This window comes from Cryptomeria japonica, chromosome 7, assembly GCF_030272615.1.
Source record: "Cryptomeria japonica chromosome 7, Sugi_1.0, whole genome shotgun sequence".
Taxonomy (NCBI): Eukaryota; Viridiplantae; Streptophyta; class Pinopsida; order Cupressales; family Cupressaceae; genus Cryptomeria; species Cryptomeria japonica.
Window position 1 is genome coordinate 110,381,033 of NC_081411.1, and position 10,171 is coordinate 110,391,203.

Here is a 10,171-nt window from a genome sequence, read left to right on the forward strand (position 1 = left end):
GATCACACGGTTTTCCTACTACATCAACACAACTGGCCACTCGGCCCATCACTAAATTTGATGGTACCTTCATCCAATTGGGTACTCTGGCACATGAATCAGAAGACAAAGATCTTCTTAGCTGGTTATACAAAGATGAGGAAGAAAATCATAGAGCAACTGCTCTGGACATTGTTCTACCCACACACCTATATGGAAAAGGCTACTTAATCATGAAGCAAATGGGATATGATGGTAAAGGACCTATTGGCAAACGCAAACAAGGAGTCACTGAACCTATAGATCTTCCTTCACAACCTAGCAGAAACAAAGCGGGATTGGGTTCCAAGCTCACGTTCCTATTGAAACGGCCGCCACACCTACCTATCAAACCTCAATGGAAAGTAAAGACAAAGTACAAAGAAGAATCCTGGCAGGAAGCACTCTTTGAATCTGCAGAAACAATATGCAAGGCACGGGAACGTCAAGATCAGAAGTTACATCAAGAAAAGCTTCTAAGTCATAAGAAGGCCCTAGCTGCAGCAGTAGCTCATATTCAGACACCAATATCTCAAGAACAAATCCTATCATCTCCAGATACCATTATTCCTCCCCGAGGAAGCACAGTCTATGAACAAATTCAGAAAGTAGAGGATGGATCTGACAAAGAATCAACAAAAACTAGCAAACTGGTATCCATCATCAAAGATTTGTTTTCACCCTACAACTTACCTGTTTACAGCACAGATAGAATCTGGGATGAGGCCTATGAGACTGATTCCAATGAATATGAATGGGGTACCTGTTCCAATGCTACTATAGACATCTCTAGTGATATTGATTCTATATCTATCTCCCAAGAAGAACATAATGCAGAAGATAGACCTCTGGAATTTGGATCGCAGAATATCTATGACACCGAGGAAAGTGAACAGGAACATTATGAGCAAGTATATGTAGAGGATAATACCATCGAAGACCTCGACAAAATCCTGAATTTCTTTAAAACCAAGAACCATCTCGATGAAAACTCTGTCCTAACACTCACAGTAGCCGAACTTGATCCACCTAACGATTCCTTACCACTTGTCTTTCCTGACCTCATCGACTGGGATGAACCTGAAATCCATAATATACCAATTTTCCCAAATGACGAATCTATTATCCATTACCTATGTACCGTAAATCTGGAAACAGGCTCTACCAGTGAACAAAATAACGATGTATACAAGCCAAGGAGTGCCAAGTCTCTCAGTCGCAAAAATGAACCAGATAAAGGGTCGGATGCTGAAAACCAGTCAATGGCAGCTCTAGATCATAAAAAAGTAAAAATAAAGGATGCATCGGGGGGTGAAAACCTTTTTAAGGCACCTAACGATGGGAGACTTGACACTCTTCCTGAGCACTTTCATGAGCGATAATCCATATTGATTGAGCCCACTCAATCAATCAACATTGGTACCACAAAAGCAGTTAGGAACCTACACCTTGCAGAATCTCTAACAGAGGAAGAAAGATCAGCGTTCATCATTTTCTTTAAAGGACAGCAAATCAACTTTACTTGGTCATATGCTGATATGCCTGGAGTGGATCCACACTTAATCATGCATCATCTGTCCATTTCTACAGGAGTTAAGCCAATCAAGTAAAAGCTACGAAAGATGAATCCACAGGTGGCACTCATGGTCAAAACTAAACTAAAGAAATTATTAGACGTCGGATTCATTCGACCCATTGACTATGCGGAATGGATTTCCAACATCGTTCCAGTATCAAAACCAGATGGTAGTATCAGAATCTGCACTGACTTCAGAGACGTCAACAAAGCTTGTCCAAAGGACGACTTTCCTTTGCCCAGTATCGACATCATTGTAGATCTCACAACAGGCCATGCAATGCTCTCACTAATGGATGGTTTCTCAGGCTATAACCAAATCAAAATCGCCCCGAAAGATCAAGATAAAACCGCGTTCACCTGTCCTTGGGGAACGTACTATTGGAATGTTATGCCTTTCGGCTTAAAGAATGTAGGGGCCACTTATCAAAGAGCAATGACCACAATATTCCATGACATGATGCACACATTTATGGAAGACTATGTGGATGACTTACTAGCTAAATCCTTCACCAGAGCAGAACATCTTGGCATCCTAACAAAGATTTTTGATCGATTGGAGAAATTCCAAGTCAGGCTTAACCCTAAGAAGTGTGTCTTTGGGGTTACATCAGGAAAGTTACTAGGCTACATAGTCTCAGCTAAAGGTATTGAAGTAGATCTAGCAAAGGTACAAGCCATCATGGACATGCCACCACCAAAGAATATCAGTCAACTCAGATCTCTGCAAGGAAGACTTCAATCAATCAGGCGATTGATCGCTCAGCTAGTCGATAAAAGTCTACCATTTAACCATTTACTACACAAAAATGTACCATTCAAATGGGAGACTAAGTGTGCAGAATCTTTTTACCAAATCAAACAGTACCTGATGAATCCACCAGTTCTAGTACCTCCGGTCGCAGGAAAGCCTCTTATTTTATATATCTCCACCACAGACATATCACTGGGGGCATTATTGGCACAAGAGGATCAACAAGGAAAGGAACGCGCCATATATTACATCAGTAGAACATTGAATGGCTATGAACTCAACTATACATTCATTGAAAAGGCTTGCCTAACAGTGGTATTCACATCTCAGAAGTTCCGACATTATATGCTAGCACACACCATCAAGCTAGTGGCAAAAATTGATCCTCTCAAGTATCTACTCAGCAAGGCAGCTCTCACAAGCCGATTGGCTAAATGGGTCATGATTCTCAGTGAATTTGACATCCAATACACAGAAAGACGAGCCATCAAAGGACAAGCAATTGCAGATCAGTTAGCCGAAGCACCCCTACTAGGAAAACACACCATGGAGGTAGAATTTCTAGACAGAGATGTTCTTGCTCTTTCTACCAAACAATGGACCTTATACTTTGACGGATCCTATACACAACATGGTTCCGGTGCTAGCATTCTATTCATCACTCCTAAAGGACACACTATACCAAGATCATACAGACTTATGTTTCCATGCACCAATAATGTGGCTGAATATGAGGCACTGGTCATAGGCATCAAAATGGTCATAGAATGGAAAATCACAGAGTTGAAAGTCTATGGGGATTTGCAACTGGTTGTCCATCAAATCAACAATGACTATCAAACAAAAGACGACAAGCTATTACCCTACAAACGAATGGTGGATGACTTCAAACAGTATTTTGTGCACATCAACTTTGAGCAAATACCAAGGTTGAACAACAAAGCAGCTGATGCAATGGCTACTATCGCTTCATTACTACAAATTCTAGAGCAATAGAGTCGTTATGAGTTCCTGGTAGAGCAACTGTTCTCCCCCGCCTATGACCACTCTGAATCCCATGTTATCTATGCCTTGACTGGTTCAGATTCTCTGTTATATGGACCAATATACGACTACCTCAAACACAATATCTTACCCGTTGACCAATCCTGCAACCAAAAACGTAACTTTATCCGACAAGCTGCCCGTTACACCCTTACCACTGATACTTTATATCGTCGAGGTCTCGATGGTACTCTTCTTCATTGTCTTGATCATAATGATTCCGATTCTGCTTTACAGAAGCTTCACGAAGGTATTTGTGGCACACATTCAAGCGGCACCACTCTTGCTAAAAAGCTTCTAAGGATGGGATACTACTAGCCTACAATGGAGAAAGACTCATATCACTTTGCCAAGAAATGTCCTAAATGCCAAATCCATGGTAATCTGATACATGCACCAGCGCAAGAACTGCAACCATTTACAACATCCTGGCCCTTTTGTCAGTGGGGACCGGACCTCATTAGCAAAATTCATCCTTCATCTTCAAATGGACACAAGTTCATTATAACAGCAACAGAGTACTTTACCAAATGGATTGAAGCAGTTCCCATGACCACAGTGACCGGGAAACAAATTGCCTCTTTTATCCTCAATTATCTGATCTGCAGATATGGTATTCCAAGTTCAATCATTACAGATAATGGATGACCTTTCAAAAATCAAGATGTACAGGAACTATGTGCAAAATTCAAAATCCAACATAGGTTCTCTACACCATATTACCCATAGGGAAATGGTCAAACGGAGGCATCTAACAAGACAATACTGAAAATCCTCAAGAAAATAGTGAATGATGCAGGAAAAGATTGGCATGTACAACTCAATCCAGCACTTTGGGCATACAGAACCAACATCCGCACACCTACCGGAGCAACACCATACTCATTGGTTTATGGATTAGAGGCTATTTTACCCCTGGAGGTAGAGATCCCATCTCTCAGAGTCTCTTTGAAAGGCTTAATCCCAGATGAAGAGTATCGAGTTAACCACCTACAAGAACTTGAGCTATTGGATGAAAGATGCCAACATGCTTATACTCATCTCAAAGCATATCAACAACGCATGTGCAGGAGCTACAATCACAAGGTCATTCCCTGCAACTTCAAGGTTGGTGACCTAGTCCTTAAAGAAAATCCAAGAAATCAGCAAGATCGAGAAAAGAAAGGGAAATTTGAGCCTAACTGGTTGGGTCCCTATGTTATCATATCAGTTTATGGATCAGGTGCTTATCAGCTAATAAATTCTGAAGGAGATGTGCTCGACGACCCAACTAACAACATCCATCTGAAAAGGTACTATACTTAAAGTAAGCCTGGTGCATGGAAAAAGCCCAAAACAAACAAAAAAAATCAAAAAAAATCCAGAAAAAGCAAAAACAAAGTACAATAAAAACAAAGGGTGAAAACCTGGTAAACAAGTGCTTTTGTGAAAGAATGGCTCCTCCATCTATATCCACGCCATTTTATCCCTACAAACACTATCGGCCATCAACCAACACTTAGCTAAAATCCATTCAGGACATACTTAGCGTAGTCACTATCCTTATTTGTCTATATATATCCTCTTACCACTAATCCACCATGGCTTGGAATCACTGTATATATTCACATCAAGAGGCACACTCAGCTAGGAGCATATGAATCATATCAATATTGCAAACATTCAGGTCATCCAGACTAGATGCAAAACTCACCAGCATGACATCCAACAAACAACTACGCTTCATTGCCAAACAAAAACAAACAAAACACAAAACTACCAAGGATGGATGATTTTCTGAAATACTGAATATTGCACTATAGCATAAAATCTTAACTAGTTTTGCATTTTGAACTTTTGGCATTATTGGATTCTCTTCCTTGTCTCACTAAATGCTTCACAACTAGAGGTCAAGGGGACCTTCCAATATTTTCTTAGTCTTCTGTCTGGGAGGCGATCACTTGTACTGTGTGAATACTTGCCTCGAGACGTGATGCATCGAATATCACTGAAGGCCTGATTCCACTTCACGCATACAAATGATCAAATATTGTCTGTTTACGCAATACGCACTCAGGTCATCCTAGTTCAAATATACCTTGACGCTTGTGCTATCTTGCAAAATTAAATATCATGTAAATTTTTCTCAGGTCATTATGGTTCAATTATACCATTATGCTTTTATAAATTTTCAACATATCCTAAACAAATCAATGCTCAATGATGATATCCACGAAGAAAGCAAAAATATGGTTCTATCGGATGGCAAATACAGAACGAGGGATGCTCCAAAAACAATTAGTTGCATGTCATTTTACAATTAGTTGCATATCATTTTACAAGTAGTTGCACATCATTTTACAATTAATTGCATATCATTATTGCATGTCATTTTACAAATACTTTGCATATCATTTAACATCATTTACATATCACGATACATTTAGCAGCATATTAAAACATACATCTCATTTTCAAGATACATCTCACAGCATATAAAAAGTATACATCCTGCATCATGCATCATATATTGCATCATCACATAAAATATCTCATATAACATGCATCCATATAAACACATCACATAGATCAAAAAATGGTGCCGTATATATATCTCCAAAAATGATCAAAATCTACAAAATGTGTCCCAACACTATGTCCAGTACAAAGTATAACAAAGATCCAAAAATACAACAGAGACCCTGTCTCTCAAGTATGACTATCTCCTGACGGAGATGGTCTCACTCCAGATACACCCGCCCCTGGATCTTCAAGAGGGTCCTGTCTCGCTCTAGATACACCCACCCTTGGATCTCCAGGAGGGTCCTATCTCGCTAGCCCCGTCACACCTCGGCTCTCAGATTGTGTCCCAGTGGTTTGAGATCGACTCGATCTCGACTATGCAAAGCTCTCCACTCGCCGATCTCTGGGTACTGTAGCCTCATAATGCCGCCTATAATACTCTACCTCCTACACTCTCCGCGTCATCTCTCTAAGGGTGTCTCTCAATGGACCACCCATCGCTGCTCTCTGCACACTCACCAACGCCTCCTCCGCTCGTCCTCGCCGCTCTATCTCAGTATCTCTCTCAGTGGTCAACTAAGAAATCTGCCGCTGATAGGTCAAAATCTGCTCCTGCAGCTGCTGAACGGTAATCTGGAAGGTCTGGATCTGTGCATCCTCCACATGACTTGGCACTTGAACCCGTAGCGGTACCTGTGCTGGAGGAACCCCTCCCACTCGCCCTGTCCTTGGTACTGGAGGTGGGAGTATATCTACCCTCCTCCTCTATGCTAGTCTACTAAGCTCCTCCTCACCCCCCACTGCAGCTAGCACCTCCGTCACTCTCCCCTCTCTCTCGGCTCCGATAGCCAATCCTCCTCTCCCCCTCTCAATCCTCCCCTGCCGTACCACTCTCTCCACACCTCTACCTCCCTGCCTCCCTCTGGCTCCTCTACCTCCTCCATCCTCCCCATCATCCCCATCATCTCCATCATCTCCAACCCATCCTCCGCCCATACCTCGCAACCTGTATACGGTCTCCAGGTGACCATATCTATATCATCAAAAACCCTCCTCCAATGCTCTAGTTTTCCCAGCTTATACTAGACAACTAGACCTCTATAACCGTAGGCATATGCTTCACCTAGGGGCCTGTCTCTATCTGCCAGTGGCCTCGCTGTTGGAATGTGCTCCCAAAACCATACTTGTAATAGGGTCACGCTAGCTGACAAACTACCGTACCCGAGGTATACTACCTCATGCAAACTCTGATATAAATGAGCCAGCATCGCTGACCCCCATGCAAATCTCTGGCCCTGTGTGACCATCTCCTCCAACACTAACCCCCATCCCACCGAGAATCCCTTTGACCTACGATCAGGACAAAGGAATCCCCCAATGAATCCTGCTAGTACAGATTGCAACGGTGCATAACCCAAATCCAAAAACTCCTGCCAGGGGATCTCGTAGCCACAAACTATGTCATCTTGAAAAATACGACGCAATGCCTCTATGCCACCCTCCTCTAACTGCTCATAGGGAAGTAGTGCCCCTACTACAGGAATCCGCAAAATCTGGTAGCAATCCTCTGGTGTCACTGTCATCTCTCCAGTGGAAAAGTGAAAGGTGTTTGTGTCGCTATGCCACCTCTCTGCCAATGATGTCAAAAGCCCCCGGTTCACAGTGAACCGAGGCATATCCAGAAGAGAGGTCAATCCACATCTCTCTATAATGTCCAAATTTGCCTGTGACAATCTCAGTATCAACGTCCACGGTCTCGGGAATCTCTCCCTCGACTGCACAACACCCAATCGCTCCTGTCAACACACAAAACATATCCAATATCAGTTTTCCACATCAACACAAAGATATCAAAATTAAACTTACATCAACAACATGAAACAATTTGCTCATCTACAATCAAAGTTCAAAATCCTATCATTTCATATCAACTTGTAAAACAACTCAAGTTCTTAAAAACCATATCAAAACTTGTAACACAACTCAAGTATCCACAACCACATAAAATTGTAAAACAACTCAAGTTTCCCACCCATATTAGCTTGTAAAACAACTCAAGTTTCCAACCCATATCGGCTTGTAATACAACTCAAGCTTCCCACACATTGAATTTGAAACAGAGCACACAAATACATCATATTCTGATTAACAAAACACGTTGATATCTATACATAACTTGGAAAATTGCACATCAAAACAAGTTATACAAATACTCATCTTGGATAAATTCATCGAAAGACGACAGGCAAACAAAACAAATTTTCAACTCGGCCAAAACTGCAAAATTTTTTAGATGCGCTAAATCACCCCTATGCGCTAGGCTGCCTCTCCTACGCGCTATTCTATCTAACCTATGCGCTAGATTCTATCTACGCGCTAAATTTTTCACCCAATGCGCTACCTAACCCACCCCATGCGCTAGACTCCGCCTACGCGCTAATATACCCTTCCTAAGCACTACCCTTTTAGCCCTATGCGCTAGGTTAGTCGTATGCGCTAAACCCCCTTCCCTATGCGAACCCTGGCGGCCCCTATGCGCTAGGTCATACCTACGCGCTACCCTGTTGACGCGACGTGCTACCCAACACTTTATATGCACTATTTTCCATGCATGCGCTAACCTAAAAGTTTTATGCGCTAGCCTACATTTTTCGGATGCGACCCCTAAGTTTAAACTTGATGCGCTACTTCACACTTCGTATGCACTATTGTTGACCCTAGACGCGCTAAAACGAGACACCCGAACTTTGAAATTCAAAAAATGACTAAAAACGACAAAACAAAAAATCAAAAAGGGGTCAAAAATGTTGACTTACTGATGGTCCACACACTACAGGTCTTCGGTACCTCCAAACGCGCTCAAAGTGGTGTCTGTGATAGGGAATAGGCATTTTCTCTCCAGAGCAAATTCTCTTTCTTCAAAGTCAACAAAGCACAAATGACTTTAAATCAAGCCCTTTTCCCCTTTTATAGGAGGAAAATGAAATTAGGGTTAGCCGTATGGACCTGTAATATGGTCGTGGTCTCCCCTATACCAAAATAGTTGTAACTTATTGGGAGATGAATCAATCTGCACACTTTTTTACATGTACGATATCATACACATCATACGAACTTCATCAAATTACATCAACAATTTTCCAAAAAAAAAATTGATTCATCTCCCGAGGGGGCATCACCATCAAATATCGAATCTGGGGCATCACATCAAATCTGGGGCATGACTGGCAAATCAAAAGAACGACACAAAAATTGCATTTGATCATAAATCATGATAAGGCATCATTTTCTTTGAAATAACATGTGCACACACGTCACTTCAAAGAGGGGCAAAATGTAGACGTATAAAAATGACCATATTCCTAAATGAATATTTTATGTTCATTTGAACTCTATTTAATTAAATCCAATTTAATTAAATTATCCACCTTCTTCTATTTAATTAAGTAAATTACTCAATTTATTTAAATTAAATTCACTATACCCATTATTGAATAAATCATTTTATTCAATTAAATCCCCCCTATCCACTTTTAATTAAATTCAAATTTAATTAAATAGTTATCCTAAATTGAATAAATCTAATTTATTTAATTTCTCCAAATTGTAACCAAATTGAATAAAAATCATTTTATTCAATTAAATCCTATTATTCCCCTCCATCCACTTGCAAAATCTCAAACCCCTTCCTAATCCCTTCTAGAATCTTCTAATCGCTTCTAATTAACCTAACCCTCCTCTAAACTTTGTCACATCCCTAAGCAAAGGGAAGTCACTTCTCAAAAACCTTAAAGTCTTTGATAACCATTAAAGGTTTTCAACCTTCAACCACCAAAACCCTTAAAGTCTTTGAAAACCATTGAAGGCTTCCAACCTTCAACCACTTAATCCCCAAAGTCTCCAATAACCATTAATGGTTAATTCAAACCCTCCCACATGGTTAAAACATTTGTTTTGACTCAACCTCTACCCAACCCAAAGGTCTCATCAGGCCTTTAATGCTTTGACCATGATTATCTCTTAATCATTTGCACAAAGGTTTATTCTTGGATTAAATCTTAATCCATTGGATAAGCCTAATCTAGACTTGACCCTTAGCCTTTAGATAACCATGAGGTCTTCTCAGGCCTTTAATGCCTCCAACCTCTTCTCGCAACCCAACCCTATGTTGACACTTGTCACCATTTTATTGGGGCCAATTGTGCACATGGATCCCCAACTTTCAAACTTGGCCCTTGAGTAAACCTTTCAATCTTGACCATCCATTGCCCTGTTTA